This window comes from Rhinolophus ferrumequinum, chromosome 13 (assembly GCF_004115265.2).
Source record: "Rhinolophus ferrumequinum isolate MPI-CBG mRhiFer1 chromosome 13, mRhiFer1_v1.p, whole genome shotgun sequence".
Lineage (NCBI taxonomy): Eukaryota > Metazoa > Chordata > Mammalia > Chiroptera > Rhinolophidae > Rhinolophus > Rhinolophus ferrumequinum.
In genome coordinates, this window is record NC_046296.1 from 53049036 (window position 1) to 53067620 (window position 18585).

Here is an 18585-nt window from a genome sequence, read left to right on the forward strand (position 1 = left end):
GCAATAGGGAACGAATAACTGACATTGGGCGTTCTCACATAACTTGCTTAATGTCACAAAACTGGTGACAGAGTCAGAATTTGAACCCAGATCTTGTCTGACTGCAAAAACTCATGCCTTTCCCACTAGACTTTGGGACCAACCACTTTGCCATCTTCAATTCTTTCTGTTTCTGCAAGGAACCAGGGCTCCTTCAACACCAAAGACTTCATCCGAAAACTCTTTCCCAGCTAATAATCAGGACTTGTAGATTTTTTTATTAATCTGTGATTTTATCAATATATTATGTCTTACAGAAATGTGAAATAAGGTTCATTGTGATGAATTATCCTCACTGAAAATAGCAAAGAAAATTTAGCTCTCCAGTGTAATTCAATTCAATTTTTAAAATTAGGACTGTCCTTCCCCTTAGTATCTCCCATGTTTTTTTTTCCTCTAATAATTTTTGATCCTCACCTCCCCCTAACCTGACTCCAACAACCGAGCATTCTGTAGGTACCCAGATCCTTCCCTACCTTGGGCAGTTCACCTGCTTGGCAAACAAGAACTTCAGGTGTTCAAGAGGGTAAGGTTTCTTATCTAGGAAATTCTGTTAGAGGACTTACAAGAAAAGAACACAGGACTGGAAGCCTAGGAACATGAATTCTAGTCTGTTCTCCTTGGAAAGTCATTTCAACTCTTTAGACCTCAGTTTCATGTTCAATGTGGGCATTGATCAGTGGTTCTCATCCCTGAGGCTGCATCAGTCACCTGAGGTCTTTTAAAAGACCCAGATAATCAGTGTTGAGGCCAAGAGTCCATACAATATCCACCCTGCCCCTCAACCCCAACTGTCTAGTAAAAAGCATTTTAAACATATCAAAAAGCTGAAAGGATAGTATAGTAAACAAACCATATACCTAACTCGACTAATTTAACATTCTGTATCTATGCATATTGATGTATATTGAATTTAAATATATATAAGTGTATATAGTCAGTGATTTTTGCTAAACTGTGTGAAAATAAATTGTAGACATCACAACCTTTCACCCCTATTTAGTATATCTCTCAAAAATAAGATCATTATAACTACAATATGTTCTATTTTCATTCCTTTAAAAAACTAATAATATTTTCCTAATATCTAAACCATATTCAAATTATCTTTTATAGCTGGTTTCCTCAAAAGCAATATCCAGTGAAGATTCATATATTACCTTTAGTTGTGATAAATCTTTAATCTCTTTCAAATCTAAAACAAAAACTCATTTTTTTTAATGACACTGAATTTTTAAAGAGACTGAGCTAGTTTCTTGTGGCGTGTCCCATGTTTTGGATTTGTCTGATTGTTTTATTATGGTGTCATTTTATTTGTTCTTCTCTTCCCTGTATTTTCTGTAAATTGGAAGACAAATCTAAAGGCTTGAGTAGATTCCACTTAAAACATTTTTGACAAGAGGACATCATAGGTGATACTCTCAACTTCATACTGCAACATATCAGAAGGTCCAGAATGTCAGGTTGTCCCATTGCTAGTGCTAAGTTTGATGATCTCTAGACCTCTCCACTGTAAAAGTAGATTTTGTTTTCCCTTTGCAGTTTTCTGTGGGGTGATACTTTGGCATATGGAAATATCCTGTTCCCCAACCACCTTTCCTCATAGCTTTAGCATCCACTGATGTTTTGTGGGTTTTTTTTTTTTGACTCAGTAATTATATTTGGTTTGCATAATGGCTATTTTCTAACATAATCTGTGGGGACAGAGCCCCAAAAAGCAGTTTCCAGGCTCTCGGCCTCACATAGAAAGGTGCTGGCTCAGGTAGTAAATGGCCATCAACTGTGATCAAATGGCCAGCAGCTGTGGCTAGTTGGCCGTCAGCTGTAACCAGTGAGCCATTGGCCACGAATATAACTGCTGTGGTTACGCTAGCAGAAAAAAAAAGGGGGGGGGAGCTAGCAAGAAGATGGTGGCTGAGCCTGCAAGTGGCGCAGTGAGGGTTGAGAATTGTGTTGCTCCTGGTTCCTGTGTCTCCAACCCAGCCGCCAGTGAGAGTATAGTGGTATGACTCCCCTACCTATGGCTCCGAGGGTGTTCCTTTTTGGCCTCACCATGTCCTGCGTTCTTATGTGGGGAGTGGGACCAGAGACCCCGCCTGACACCCCGCACGACACTTGGCGTAGTCAGCAGGATCCCCTGCACTACATAATCCTTCTTCACTTATTAGCTAGTTTTTTTCTGTAAAAAAGAGCTTTCTATCATCAATTGAGGCTGAATTATTATTCCTCCTAAAAAGGCAGGATGTTACTTTGTTTTTCCTCTTTAATTACCCGTATATAAGTAAGAAGTTGGCATGAGCCACTTTCCAATGGTGACAAAGGGGTTTTTCCCCTTTCTGTAATTTCATTTTTAGTATCACTATAATGGATTTTTATTCGTTGTTTTATAATCAACCATGGTCATTATTTTTTTTTTTGATGGTCAAATTTTCCCAAATCAGTGCTTTCTCCAAAGTACTCTGGTTCCTTTCTGTAAGTGGTGATAGGTAGAAACAACAATCTGATGCACTGGACTAGATTTTAATGGATTTCAAGCTTTATTTTAAACCATGGAACTGTCATTCAAATGAAATCTATCACAGATTTCAATAAAGTTTCATGTGTTGAGAGACGTTTTCAGAACCTTGGACTCCACAGGTCACAGAAGCTCTGCACTATACAATGGTCTTCCATCCCCACTGCTCTGGATTCTAGTTTGTGGTTTCAAACCTCACCCACAGGGCCCCGGAGCTTCCTGCCATACTTCCCACTATGTACTTCCTTCCCACACTGTTTGACCAGCAGGAATAGCCTGGAAGACCACTTGGGACCTGGACAGCCTCAGAGATAGCAAACAGCCTTTCAGAAATAATTCAGGACCAAGATCATAGCGTATCTGCCATGGACTGAATGCTGTGTCCCCCCAAAATTCATATGTTGAAATGTAATTCCCAAAGTGATGATTTCGGAAGTGGGTCTTTGGGGGGGGGTGATTAGGTCAGGAGGGCAGAGCCCTCATGCATGGGATTGGTGCCCTTATAAAAATAAACCCCAAAGAGCTCCCTCACCCTTTCTACCATACGAAGATACTACAAGAAGTTGGCAGTCTGCCATCTGGAGGAAGGTCTTCACCAGAACCTTGGAACATGCTGGCACTCTGACTTCCAGCCTCTGGAACTTTGAGAAATAAATTTCTGTTGTTTCTGAGCCGCCCGGTTTATGGTGTTCTGTTACAGCAGCCCAAACACACTAAGACAGCATCTCTCCCTGAGTCTGTCATCAAACCTGTGCCCCCACCGCTCCTCCTCCCCATAGATCCACTCTGGTAAGGCCCCAGCGACCTCCATGATACCAAATCCCATGGTCAACTCTTGGGCCTCATTTTACCCAGCATCGACTATTGTCTGCTCACTCTCTCCTCCTTGAAACTCTTTCTTCATGTGATGTCCAGGCGTCCACTATCTTGGTTCTCCTTGTACCTCATGAGCAATTCGTTCTCCATTTTCACCTCACACACCTCTCAGTGGAGGTGTGCCCAGGGCTCAGACCTTGGATCTCTTTTCTGTCCACACTCATTCCCTTGAAGATCACAACCTATGCTTCTGGTTTTAAAAGAATCTACAGACTGAAGACTTCCGAATTTATACCTCCAGTCCCAACCTTTCCTCTGATTGCCAGATTGGTGTATTTAACTGCCTACGTGGCATCACATGTTCAAAATTCCCAAACTTCCTCTGTATCCCCCACCCTCCTGGCTTCCCCTATGTCAGTATATGTCAATTCCATTTTTCCAGTTGCTCAAGTAAAAAGCCTGGGAGCCAACTTGACACCTCTTTCTCTCACATCCTAAATCTAAGCCATCAGTAAATCCTGTCACTCAAATGTCACCTAATCAGTGAGGCTGTCGTTGGTCACTCTATGTAAAAAAGCAACACACACACTCCCTATTCTCCTTACCCTGCGTTATATTTTTCTATAGGACTTACCACCATTTCATATTATTTGTGTACTTGCTGATTGCCTGATTGTCCACCAGAATGTAAACTTCTTAAGATCAGGAACTTTGTCTTACTCGCTGCTGTATCCTGACGCCTAGAACAATGCCTGCCACAGCTATTAATTATTGGTTCAATGAATGAATGAATGACTCTGAGATGAGAGGTCTCATTCAAATGACAAGTTATTAATAAATATTTACATTTCAATGGCAAACAATGATAAGTATGCGTGTATTGTCCATAGTTTCAGGGTTCAGAAGAATTCATAAACTTGCTTTTGAAAGGAGATAGTATATGGAACTGTTGCTTGAAATTCTTGGAGTAGAAAGGAAGCAGTGTCTTCCTAGTCTCATTACTTCAACCTGCATCCACCTGTTATTTACACCTAGCACATTGTTGGCAGTTGGTAAGTGTTAATTAAAATGTTTATTAATACAGATGTAATTCGCGATTTGGGTTTTATTTGCCTGAATTTCCATAATGAGCCCTCTACACCTTATTAACATATAGAATAATTAGAGTGTCCTGGCAGCCCAAGTAGAAAGGGTGTGCTCCTTGGGGGAGGGGCACCCATCCTCTTTGTGGGAGGGGGGCTACTGAAGGAAGGAACAGTTACAGCTGGTTAACCCAGGAAAGAAGATGGAGGAAGAGACAACATTTATTGAATGCCGACTCTTGCGGGCTTCACACAGTCCTGTGTTGGTCCACACTGCAGCCCCAGCCCTTAGCCCTGGAATTCCAGCCCGAGGATCTGGAGGTCCCCATCCTCCTCTGCTGTCCAGCCCACTGTCATACCTATGTCCCACCCGACTGTTCTTGTCTACAGTCGTGATCCTGGCTCCGTGACCTGTCCCAGGGGCCTCAGAACACGGGCAGTGAGGAAACACAGAGTTTCCAGACTGTGCAGAAGGCTGGGCTCCCTGCAAAAAGCTGACACCTTCATAAGCTCAGGCACCTCCAGGGAGATAGGCCAGTTTCATAATTGAGTCCTCTGCCTCAACAACTTAGCATTACAGCAAAACTTCCTGAGAGAGCAAGACTAAAAGCTAGCAAGACCAAGGGGCACCAACCAGGTTCAATTTGCAGGAGGTATCTTCAGGAAGGCATTCAATTGCCTTCCATAACCTGACCTTCCTCTTAATTCAGCCCCATCTGTCTCCGCGGGGCCTGCTGGGTATCAGTCCCTTTCTGGATGAAGTCTCTCCTGACCCTCCACTCCCCACCCACCCCACCCACATCTCCCCTCCACACACTCCTCTCTGAGCACCTACTATACTTCTTGCACTCCTGGGATCACCTCCCCGCCCCCTGGCATCTAAGTCCCTTGAGGGCCAGAGCTTCTGGATCTCTGCATATCATCCCCCACCTCCCGCAGAGAGGAGCTCCTAACACCAGGACGCGGTCCCACGCACTTTGACAAATATGAACTGAGCACCTTCTATACTCTGGGAACCCTGTCTCCAGCCTTTCTGTGTGTCTTCAGTCCTACCTCCCCGCCAAGTCACCATAGACAGGAAGAGTGGGAGGAACTGGGGAAAGAATAGAAACAAAGGCACAAAAGAGTCTTAAAAATGAACAGTGAGCATCCTCCTAGGGCTAGAGTGTGTGAAAAGTGAGGGAGATGAGCCAGAAGGGATGACTGGGGCTGGGTAAGAAAGGAACCAGGATGTTACAGCTGGGCGTTAGGCCTTGCTTCTGTGGGCAGTGGGGGCGTTAAGTGACGTGATCAGATCTCTAGTGGCAGCATCTGAAATCACACCATTTTCCTGGCTAATTGGAAGAGAGGCAGCGACTCTCCCATCCCACCAAACACAGCATTCCCAAGGTTCCCTTCACGTGGGAAGCAATAATAGGCACTTCCTCTGCTCTGCGTGCTAATGCCTATTTATTTAGTTAACACACGTATTTGGTGTTTCCTTGATAATTGGTAAATTCTTCCTGCACATTTATTATCTTCGACCAGTCACTGAGCCTTTTTTGAGGGGGAGAAAGAACAAGAAAGGTGTCATGGAAGCCTTTGAGAATCTGCTAAAAACTATGTCTTAGCTTTGCCAGGAAGTACACGTATGCCCATCCAGAAATAATTTCACCTGGACTTTCCAGTGTTCTCGGCCTTGACTGCACATTGGAATCACCTGGGGAGCTTTATAAACTACTCATGCCTGCCTCCCAGCCCCAGAGTTTTTAATTGATCTGAGTGCAGTCTGGATGTTGTTGTTTTGTTTGTTTGCTTGCTTGCTTGCTTGTTTGTTTTTAACTCCCTGGGAGATGCGAGTGTACTCTCAAGATTGAAAAGTATTGGGCTAGAGGCTTGTGGACTCCAAGTTCAGGCCCCTAACGTAGACCATGAGTTACAGGTATGTCCATTTAACTTGGCACAGTGAGCATCTACCTGGGTAGAGACAGGAGAGGAGAAAGTGGCCCAGCTGAAAGAATGAGGAAGTCTTGAAGCCCTAAGGACAGAGAGGAGGTGCTCACACCCATTCCAGAAGACTGCAGAACACTTAGCGAATGAAGCTGCAACAGAAGACAAAGAGCAGGAAGTTTAATTGCCTTCCCTGAAAGATGGATGGGAGTCCAGCAGACAACACCCTTCCCGCCCACATAGCTCACCTGCCCCAAGAAGAGCAGCAAACATTATCAAAAGGCTGACAGAATCAGGCGTTGGGGGAGATGGACCAATCAAACGTGTGGTTTGGTTGGTGTGTGATGTGGGTGGGGAGAGGATGGAATCTGGGGGTGCTGAAGAAAAGCAGCTGTGAGGGTGTGGAGGTTTGCAGGTAATGGGTTGAAACGCTCAGATAGGGGAGGGGAAGGTTTGGGTCATGGGCAAGGAGAGGCATTCCTGAGGTGGGTGGGAAGCTGGGCTGATGGCAGCAGCGGGCGAGGCCGCTGTAGTGGGAAACCTATGTGTGCACTGGAGGCCCGACCCCCGTTTACTAACCATGTGACCCTGGACGAGAACCTGGCCTCGGCTTCTTACCTGGGACTTGTGTGATAATAACTTTGGAGGAGCACACAATCTCAGATAATTATCATCAGACCATCTCTAAGGCTTTTTCCATCGAGCAGTCCCATGAACCTAGGAAAGTGCCCTTCGAGAATGCTCTTTGAGGTTTTCAAATCTGGTATCCATCAGAATCACCTGGGGTGCTCACCACCAGATAACGTGATGCGGTGGGGGAGGGAGAGGGGGTCCTCGGGTGCTTTATAATTCTCACCTGGTGCTTCTGATGTTTCATGTGCTTTGGGAATCACTGTTTCCCAGCTCCTGGGGCTCTTGTCAAAGGGAAGGATCTGAGCAGACAGTTCTGGAGTGAGGCCTAGGAGTCTGCTTTCCCAACCAACTCGAAGGTGGTGAGGATGTCGCTAGCTGCCCGTCCTCGCCACTCCCAGTGGCAGCGTACTTAGCATCAGCAGCAGGAGCAGTTATCATCTGGTAGCTTGTTGGGAACGCAGAATCTTAGGCCCCACCCCAGATCCACTGAATCAGAATTGCAGCTTAGCGAGATTCCCAGGTGATTTGTATGCACATTAAGGGTTGAGAAATACTGTCCTAGAAGAAATGACTTACTTATCAGGGAACCAAAGTTGATACTTGCGAATGGGAGGATAAAACTCAGTTCCTTAAAATGAAGAAGTTAGAGAAGGGTAGGGATTGCCATCTGTTCTAGTTACTGTCATATTTGGGGGCCTGGCACATAGTAGGTGCTCAATAAATATTTGTCAAGTGAATGGACAAGGTAAGAGTCCAGTTCCTGGAGCCAGGCCATGAGGCCAGAGTAGGGCCAGTAATCACCATTGCTTGATGCTAAGTACTAGGACCAAGGTCTTTCTAGCCCTCTGCCCAGGACGGGGTTTGTCCTGAGGCTGGTACAGAGCAGGACGCATGGCCCCAGGAGGCAGGAGCATGTTAAGTTGTCTCATCTGTGAAGATTAAAAGGCTACATGGAAATGCAGCCAAGAAAATACAGTGGCCTTTTCAGGTAGGTCTGCTATGAGAACCAGGATCCGAACCAGTCAGTAGGGTGGTAGGTGGCCAGAGAAGACCTAGGTCCAGAAATGTCTTGTCTGTAGGAGTGATCCCATGAAGCTGCCTCAGACATGTTTTTAATGGGTAGACCTGAATACACTCAGCACCAATTCTAGTACTCCCCTTTTTCCTCCTGAGGCAACCAGTATGACACTTGTGGATTAAGTCCAAATCCCACGTGAAATAAGCCAGTTGGGGAACGAGCAGCGTTTGTTATTAACTAGCCTTAGAGGAATGGATCACTAACTCATAACTGAAGTGATGACTATTCCTAGTCTTCAGGGGTAACAGTTTATTTTTCCTGTGTGTAGCATTATCCAGACTTTCTGGAGAACACTGACAGTAGAAGTTAGGATTTCAGCCAAAATAAATTCATTCTCATCCTGCACTAGGAAAAATTCGGGCTGGAGATTTCTGACAGATTCTTCAAAACGCTAGGCCCTTTTTCCTAATAATTATTTTAAATACACTGCAAACATGACAGAATGCCTTCTAAAGCAATGTCATTTTTCTTATCAGGCAATTTCATTTACAAGTGAACTGAACAAATAGTAACTCACATTCCCAGGGCCCATCTACCTCCACCTCGGGCTGGGTCCCACGTTTAAGGTCACATGAAATGACCCTGTTAAGGGTCATACTAGTCATGGCAATGTACCCATGAAGAACTATTTTCAAAGGAATGATAATTTTCCATTCCGGCTTCCTCCTCCCTAACTTGATCCCCAACCTGATTTCTAACTGTCCCAGGGAGCCTGGTCCCACCGAGGGGCCATCCTATGTCTCTGCAGTTTCTCCGGAGGCTCAGAAAGATGGTTCCTGCCCAGCAGGCCGTCCTGCAAGTTGCCATGTGCCTCATGAGGAGAGAAGAAATCAGACATTGTACTCATTGGCAACCAGACAGGTGATTTAAACTCCTCTACTCAACTGCCCTGCAATAAACTGGTGTGAATGTACCTTTCTTGGCTTGTGAAAAGGACTAACTTTCTCGCTTGCTTTGGAAGAGCATTCGATAGCAAGTCACCATAATCATGCAGATTCTGTCTTTGAAAGTCATTTTTCAATGGGTCTATGTTTCTGTTTGTTGACCCAGAAAGACAGCAAGTTGTCAGGTTCATAAAGATGACCTAACTTGAGCTTCTGTGGTTTGGGATCCTGCCTGCCTGTGTTTCACCCCGTTTTGCCTCCAAGGCAAGAGCCTAAGTTTTACAGCCAGGAGATTCTGGTTAGTTTCCTGGCCTCTGACAAAGGTGGGGACACACCTGCACCCCTGAGGGAGGGATAGCCTGTGGAGGGTCCGTGGGGCGAGGGCTGAGTCATTTATCCGGGAGGCATATCAAACAGCATTAGAACATCAGCTTGGCACTTTCAGAGCAAGAACCCACACAACAATTCTTCTGTATGTTAACAATCTAGTCCATTTTCTAACTAAACCAAAGAGAGAAACTGAAGCTTGGTGTCACCTTACTCTAGCATGGGGGTTTCCTCTACATGTGAAATCACCCCAAAAGAAACTTCATTTCACCCACAAATCCAAGGGAGGGAAAGGGCTGATAATACTTCATCCCATAGGCCCCTCTTTACGACTCCTTACATCGCACAGTCCTGTTCTAAGGCCATACAAATTCAGAAAACCCCACTGTACGTCATCACCTTATTAGATTTTTTTTTTACTCAAATGACTTTCTTCTCTCAGAAAATTATTTGAAATGTAACTTGAATAAACCTGAGCCTTTCTTCTCCCTTATGAAGGTCCATCTTCATGTGGTGTTCAAGTCAAAAGAAACGTAAGTGGAGCTTCAAATGCCTTAAAAATAATGTAAATCTTTACTAAGTTTCTTAAAGTGGACGTTTTTCTCACCCAAAGTCCCTCTTAACAACTGTACTTAGTCTATTCTCTCTCCAGACTGTAGCTTTGTGCTTTTTCTCATGTAAATTAATTTAGCCTGTTTGATTTCTATCATCCATCCTAGCCTTCACCTTAATCAAGCCACAAGAATTGGGGGGTGGGGAGGGTAGCATCCCAGAATTCTCCCATACAAGGCTGGAAGAGAAGAAAGGCTGTAACTACTTGTGCCTCAGGGCTATGGTTCTAGAAGTGAGAACAGGGGAAGGCAAACAAAAGGATGCCCATAGCGCTGTTAGCACCTGAGGGACCCTCTCCATCCTCAATATGGCAGCCTCCAGAAAAGGGCTGAGTTCCAACATGGCTGCGCTGGCGCTCACCAGCAGGTGGAAGGCAGGCAGAGAGATCCTCAGGACACTCCACAGGGTCCTGGGACAACTTTACCCAAATAAGGATAATCACAACAATCTGTATGTTTGTCTCTCTGTGAAGCAAGAGCTTTTAAAAAATTCAGATGGTTTTGATGTAATATGTTGAGCAGCCAAAAGAGAAAATCAGGGTCCACATGAAGTCTGATTTCCATTCCAGTGAGCCATTTCAAATGAAGGAGGCAAAGCCTTTCAAAAGATGTCTTCTATGATTTGGAATAATTGGGTCCAGTTTAATTTGGTGCACAATGAAGTTAAAGAGATTGCTTCAAGTGTGTTTTGCAGTTCCCAGAGTCACCAATTAGTTCCATGACACACAGGTTAATGAGATAAAACATCTATAAATCAAGTTGATGGCTGATGCAAGAAGAAAGCCCCCAACTCCTGCTCTACCATGATAATGTCCCTCTTTCAGGCTGTCCATTTGATTAAATTTGATTATGTATAAACATATACAAACAAATGTATAATTATAAAATTCATACTTAAATGATAAACTACCTTGCCCAAAGCTCCTTTCTAAATTTAGTTTTTCACTACCAGTAAGAAAATAAGTTCATTGTGAACTAATAACAGCATTAATCATATCAGAAATCACTGATTTGATGAAAGGTTCAGGAGCAACCCTTCTCAAATAGCAAAAGTCTATGTGTTATACTCCAAAAAATATGTTCCTAAAATTTGGACAAACTTCAGAAAATAAAATTATGGATTTTATTGACCGAAGTTATAGGGGAATTTGGGATTTAGAGAACATTCTGGTGAATCCTTTTATAATTTGAAGGAGTCTATCCCGTGTAACTTCTCTGTGTGGGTTTTCCAGATGGTTACGAGCAGAGGTTTCGGAGTCGGGGGGAACCAGGTTAACTCGTTGGCTCTACCACTTACTAGCTCTATGTCCTTGGGCAAGTTACTTAAACTGCTGTGCCTCAGTTTCTACATCTGTCAAATAAGGATAATAAGAGACAACCTCATAGGGTTCTCATGAGGATGAAATGTGATAATTCATGTAAATCACTTAGGACAGGGCCTGGCACATAGTAAGTGCAAAGTAAATAATGATGATGATCAATGACATAGGGCCTAACTATATTGAGACTTTCTTCTTGAGCTGTTTGCAGGGAATGTGTAGCCTTGAAGCATGGATTTTGTAACACAGTTCTTTGCAATTTATGATAGAACTATAGTTGCTCATTATCAACCTAGCTTGAGTACAATATTCAGCAGCTTTCCTTTTGTCAAACAGTTGATGCACCTTCTCTCTTTTTCCCCCATTTTTTTTTTAACTTAAAAGATTAAAGGAGTTATTGTGTTCTAAGCATCCAGATCCCTGGGAGATGGGAAAGGTAGTCCAAAGTCTCATTTGTATTTAATAGGTGGGGCCTTGAGTAGAAATGGCACTCCCTAGAGCATATTTTGAGGCTTTGGCTATACAGAGGAAATTTCCAGATCTTGTGAGCTCTGTGATCCTTCGGCCTGGATCCACTTTCTCCTGGAAGAGCTCATGGAAGGCATGGTCTGGTAAGAGCAGATTCTCAGAACAATCATCCCACTTCCAGTGCCCCTACTGTGTGTGTGTGGTGTGTGTGTGTGTGTGGTGTGTGTGTGTGGTGTGTGTGTGTGATGTGTGGGGTGTATGTGTGTGTAGGTGTGGGGCGTGTTTGTGTGTGTGGTGTGTGGTGTGTGTGTGTATATATGTAGTGTGTGTATATGTGTGTGGTGGGTGTGTATGTGTGGTGTGTGTGGTGTGTGGTGTGTGTGTATGTGTGGTGTGTGTGGTATGTGTGTGGCGGGTGTGTATGTGTGGTGTGTGTGGTATGGGGTGTGTTTGTGTGTGTGGTGTGTGGTGTGTGTGTATGTGTGGTGTGTGTGTATGTGTGGTGTGTGTGGTGTGTGTGTGGCAGGTGTGTGTGGGGTGTGTGTGTGTGGTATGTGTGTGTGTGTGTGGTGTGTGTGTGTGCACAGTGCTTTCCTAGCAGGCCAGGATGTTCTCTGCCCCTACCATTCAAGAGCATCTAAGCAATGGATGTGGGTAAATCCTAACACAAAGTATCAATTACTGCCTCTGATGACAAGAGAGTGAACTCCATTTCAGTAACAATGGGGAAGAGTCAAGGAGAGAAGGCAAAGCTAAAACTCTGCAAAGAGCAGGGCCTTGCAGCTGCAGCCCAGGTTGGCCCAGCCCAGCTGACCTTTGCTCAGTCTTCGAAGAACAGCCCAGGCTCGCATCTGCCTATTGCATCAGCAGCTATGCATCTGCCCTTCCCTGCCCCACCCTGGAAAGTGGTAAAGAGAGTTAAGTAACAGCCTGTGAGGCAACCACTCAGCCAGGGGGATGTGTGGGGGAGGTTGTCTCACTCCTTCCAACCAGGACCCACCCAACAGACACACCTCAAATCCAAGTCCATGAAAAGCAAGTACTCGTCTGGCCCAAAGTGCTACCCACTGTCATGACACTGCATGGACTCCCTTCTCCCTCCTCCTGGGCATGTGTGGGGTGATGGTCAGGACCTCTGAGACTTCCATTTTGCCCAAGGTGGGCTCCAGAATCTCAGAATGGTAGGGCTGGAAGACCTCAGAGAGCATCTGAAGCAACATTCCCGTTTTACAGATAATAAAATTGAGGCCCAGAGAAGCAAAATGACTTGCTAAAGGGCCCGCAGCTAGATTGCATCAGCTCGTTCAGACTACAGCCCACATGTCCTCTCTACTGCACAATCGCAGGAGCAGCTAAAGGACCAAATGTTCAGACTTGGCCAATCTTTGGATGGAAGACGGCACCAGATATTAGTGCTCAGTGGTCTGTGAAGTCATATAAGCTGGAGAGTAGGATGCTTAGGAAATTCTGAGGAGTGAGGTTGAAATCCATTCTGAACACATATAGAAGAATTCTTTAATCCAAGTCTTGCAGGAAAGTGGGCCAGTCTCAGGCTGAGCTGGGACAGGAGCAGACTGGGGGGAGAGGGACCCATTCTGGAACAGTCCGCAGAAAACTCATCTCCTCCTGGGTCTTCCCCAGGCCTTCAAGCCCCCTGGATCCCAGGAAGTCCCAAGTTCACTGAGGCAGGTCAGCAGGCTCCAGGTTGACCTCAACTACAAGGCCCATTGTGGGGGGCTCAGAAAGAGAGTGACAACCAACAGAGAGCGTTAACATGGGGGTCCAGAGTACCTACTGAAATCAGTAACTACTGATACTATATTGTTGATTTAAAGGGCACATTAGAAACTATAACTGCACACAAACTCACAAACATATATTTTTAAACCACTTTATTGAGGTATGATTGACATACAAAAAGCTAGAGATATTTAATATATACAATTTGTGAGTTTGCCACACACATACTCTTTATGAATGTGTAGTCCCACTGAAGCTCACTCTAGGAGATAACCAACTTCCCTGGTCACTGGCAGCTGAGTAAGTGCAGCCTCAGGGAGCTTCAGCTGATGAAGAGTTGACATTGGCTCCTGCTCTCCCGAGGACCTCGTTTAATAACCACCTCCTTTGGCGTTTAACCCAAGGGCTGCGGGGGACACCCGATGTCGTGCACTTTCAGGCTTTTCCCGGACTCCGGAAACCTTGCGCGGACCGTCTCCCTCTGCGCTTGATGCTGATTTGACAGACGCTCGGGCTTTTAGCTGCACGTGGTTTTGCTGAAGGCAACATCTTCTTTGACCAACTTCTAAAACTGTCCACGTTCTCACAGCCCCTCCAGACTTGAGAGGCCAGTCATGTTCTCTTGCTGAAACCCAGGTCCTGACTGATTAAAACTCTTCTGTCCACCTTTCTGATTCGGGGCTCCACTTTTACAGTGCAACTACTTGCCTCGAATGTTCATAATCATCTCAATGGGACAAGAAATGTTCTTCCTTCTTTTCAGTCTGGTACACACAGGAGGTTTTCTAGCTGCCAGTTAAATGCTGGGCCCGACCAGGTACCCTATGGGCACAGCTCCACCCACTACTGGGTGGGCTCCTGGGAGAGCCCGCAGGTCCACATGAAACCAGTAGGACAGGGCTTCAGTGTGTCCGTGGATTTTTTTCCCCCATGAGGGCACCAAGCACCTGCCACTCTCTCAGAAGAAGGGTGGGTAAGCAAGAGCCTGTGAATTGGGCAATCTCATGGAGAGGAGCAGGAAAAGCCCTTGAGCTCACAAGGGAGAAGGTCCTGTGAGCAAGAGGGTCTGGCATAGTCACGGGGGAAGCAGGTGACAGGAGAGGATCAGGAAAAGGCCCGTATGAAGAGCCTCAGGCAGTGGAGGGAGGTCCAAATAAATATCATCAGATGATTTCTTTCTTTCTTTTCTTTTCTTTTTTTTTTTTGCATAATAAAGTTTCATACATCAACTCAAATGTTTGCTTGACTTTCTGCCCCTGAGGAAGAAGGTAGAAGATAGCTGGTCCAAGGATTTAGAATTTGGGGGCTGTCAATTTCCAAGTATGGCAAAAATCCATTAAAAATGAGCACTCATACACTCTGTCATCATTCCACTCCTAGCATAGACAACATACTATTCCAAAGAAGGAAGGCTGAATAACTGAACGTAAAGGGGAATTAGAGATGAGATCATTTAGTCAACATCCTCATTTTACAGACGAGAAAACTGAGGCCCAGAGAGATGCTCAGAATCACCCAGCCAATGATTGCAGAACAGGTGGCACTAGATCTAGAATTCTGGCTCCTAACTGTGTTTTCTTCCCTTCTACCCTCCCTGCTTGATTCCCATCCCAGCTGCCATGACTGCCTATGGGTGAAAGTTTGCCTTGGAGCGCCCTCCTCTGGCTCTGGGCAGCCACTGGAGCAGTTATGGTGCACGCCAGGGCTCTCCTCTCCAACAGAATCACCTGCAGGGCTGGTGAACACACACGTTGCTGGGCCTACTCTAGGAGTTTCTGATTCAGTAGACCTGAGGGGGGGTGGGGCCCAACATGTGCGTTTCTAACAAGTTCCCAGGTGATGCTCATCTGCTCATTCGAAGACCACTTACTGAGAATCTCTGGTGTAGGCAGAGATCTTGTGGATCTTGCAGCCAGAATATCTGGGTTCAAGTCCCAGCTTTGTCATACATTTACTCTAACCATGCATGTAAACTGTAAACTGTATAGTTTAATCTCTTGTTATCTTAATTTCTTCATCTTATGGTGGTAACTATAAAAACCACCCATAGGGTTAATGTATAAAATAAACAAATCAGATGTAAAGTTCCTGAGGAGTGCCCTACTGATGATGTGTGAATACACAAACTCACAAATATATGACCTTGAGTGGAGAGGTGGCACTGTGGACTAGGGAATGTCCATGGTGACAGAAGCATTCCCTTATTGCTACTCAATATCCCACAAATCCAGCAGATATGGTGTGCATTCTTACACAATCATTTCCCGAGGAATTATCAGGGCCTGGCCTGGTTTCCAAAGGTGAATGACACAGCAACTAGCAGGATGCTAAACACGCAAATCCTAATAATTATCCTACTGCGTGATGAGCCATGGAAGGAACCCTATGCTTTGGAACACGGGGCCACCAACCCTGTCTGGGGAAGCAAGAAAGGCTTTGAAGTGGTATCGGACTTTTGAGTAGCGTCTTGAAGGACGAGGAGGAGTGCTTTAAGAAGAGAATGGCGGGGGCACTCCAGGCAGAGGAAAGTAGGCATATTCAAAGAAGGTATGAAGATGCATAACATGTTATGGGGATTGTAGTGGTTCTGCAGAGCTAGAGCTCAGTGGGTGTGGGGACAGGTAGCAGAAGGGGGGTTGGCAAGGAAGGCGGAGACAAGATTCTGCAGAATCCTGGATGCCACGCTAAGAAGTTTGGACCTGATTGTGAGTCTGGTAGGAAGCCACTAAAGGATGCCCACCTCCTCCCTGGAGGATTCCTTTGGAGAAATCCCTAATAAATTCACAAGATGAAGACTTAAGCGCCAAAGGCCTTCCCCACCCTCCTCAGCAGCCCCAGTGCCTGCGAGCGAGCGAGCCTCCCCTGCCAGGAAGCCAAGCCCAGAAAGGCCGCCTGAACTGGGTGGGGGCCCTGGAAGGCAAGAGGAGCACAGGGGCAGCCTCTTACCTATTACTTTCGTCAGATAGGCAGCACTTTCTCCAGCGTTTCCTCATTCCCTCGCCCCCTGGGTGTGGAATCGAAGGGAGAACAAAAGGGTGTTATCTCAAACTAAGTTCTGGGAGAGGGAGGAGGGAGGTGTAGTCGCATGTGGGGGTGGGAGAAAGCACTCTTGGCAGCACCGTGGTGATGCAATTCGGGAAGGGAAGAGACCTGTAGAAACCTATACCTGGGGAGCGAGCCCCTTGCCTCTCTGACCTCCTGACCTGTGGAGAGTTCTGGAGCTGGAAGCGGCCTAAGACATCATCTATTCCAGGTACCTCCTTTAAAGGTAAAACAACGAGCCTCAGAGGTTGGGAGAACTGCCCACGATCGCACAGTTAGCTGAGCCAGTGCCTCTCTCCTCCCATCTGACTCCAGGATGTAACGTCCCAGTCTTGGGAAAACTGGGGGTGTCGGTGTCCACTGACCTCCCTCCCCCCTGCGTCTCTCCCATGGTTCCTGGCCTCTCACAGACTCAGTCTCATCTCCAAATAGGTACATGCTAGAATGTACAGAAAGTGGTCTCCACTATTTTTGAAAACTGCAGTGGTGAGAAAGGGGGACAAAGTGCTCTTCTAAACTGCATGGGTTTGGGTTTTTATCCCAGTTCCTCTATTTCCTGTGGAGGTGGAAGCAAATTGCTCTTGTGGGAATAATCCCTTTTGTTTTTTTGGAAAATATTTTAATAGGTCTTTGGGCTATGCAAAGATAAAACTTAAACCTATTCTGGAAAAGAGATAACATGATTCAGAGCAATGTGAAGCTACAGGCGCTGCTTGCAATTGTAAAAAGTGGTTTTCTTTCAGAACAAATGGCATCTCTTCAGGGTTTACAGCTGCAGCCTGGCCTAAGCTATGCTTTGAGGTAGGGGCCTGTGTCCGCAGTAGGGGAGAGCAGGCTTGGTCTGTGTGGAATTCCCAGGAGTCCTCACTGACACGGAAGGAGGCAGCCCAGCATAGGGCTGGGCTGGGACGGAGCTGTTCCTCTTTTGCTGGGGATTGTGATCTCTTCCTCCCTCTGGCAGGGCCAGCTGGAGCGCCAAAGCCAGTCTAATGCCCCCTGAGATCTTTCTAAAAGGACTACAAAGTCAGGTACGACTGTCACAGCCACTCCTGGTCCTTGCCACAGCCAGGCCTTGAGGAGAACAGAGCCTCACCGGTCTTTCCACTCTGTTCTTTGAGCAGGCCTAAGGTCTGATGGGATGTGCACGAAACCAGTAGAACCTCTTAGTTCTTAAATGTTTTACTTTGAAAAAATTTCGTTTTCCTAAATACTTTACTTTGAAAGGTAAAATAATGTACTTTGAAGACGCTGTTCTTGGAAATTGAATCATCCTGGGTTTAAGGATATATGTCCTGCCAGGAAGGCATAGGGAACTGGGTTTGAGACAGTAATCAAGGGAAGGAATAAATGGGCATTTGGGGGATAAAGCACTTCTGCCTTATGTTAGTGTAATAATTACGCTAATCTATTATTTATATAATAATATGAACATATTATAAATATATTACCATATATTTATATTTTATAACATAAATATATTCTAATTAAAAACAATAATTTATAACAGAAAAATTTATGTTAATATAAATATAATATACTACTTTATAGAAAAATATATAATATGTAAGTGTATGAAAAACATAAATAGCAACAATTATCCTACCACCAAAAATTAATTGATGTTAACATTCATTTTGGGGTACTTCCTTCAGTTCCTCTATTCATATAAACAAATAAATAAGCAAACAAATAACTAGATATATTGAACACCCACCCACACTTCTTTTACAATCCCAGAAGAAAAAGAACATGCTTCTTTCCAATAGTTCTAGCAACAGTCGCTGGGCCCATGAGAGCTGGCCCTGGGTCATGTGCCTGTCCCTGAAACTAGAACCCACAAAAGCCAATTTAACCCATAAGATCATTGAAATGAACTAAATGTATACTTTTTTGAGTTGTTATATTTAATGAAATAAATGAGACCATGCATGTAGAAGTTTTTTGCAAATGTAAGTAATTATTAAAATCATTAATTATAAATATTATTATTAATATGATCACCACCCTTCCCCTACTGTCTTTCTTCCTCTCCTCGTCTTGATCCATTTTTCTGGTCTCTCCTCTTTCCACCAGGTGTCCATCACATCTGGGTTAGCTAGCTG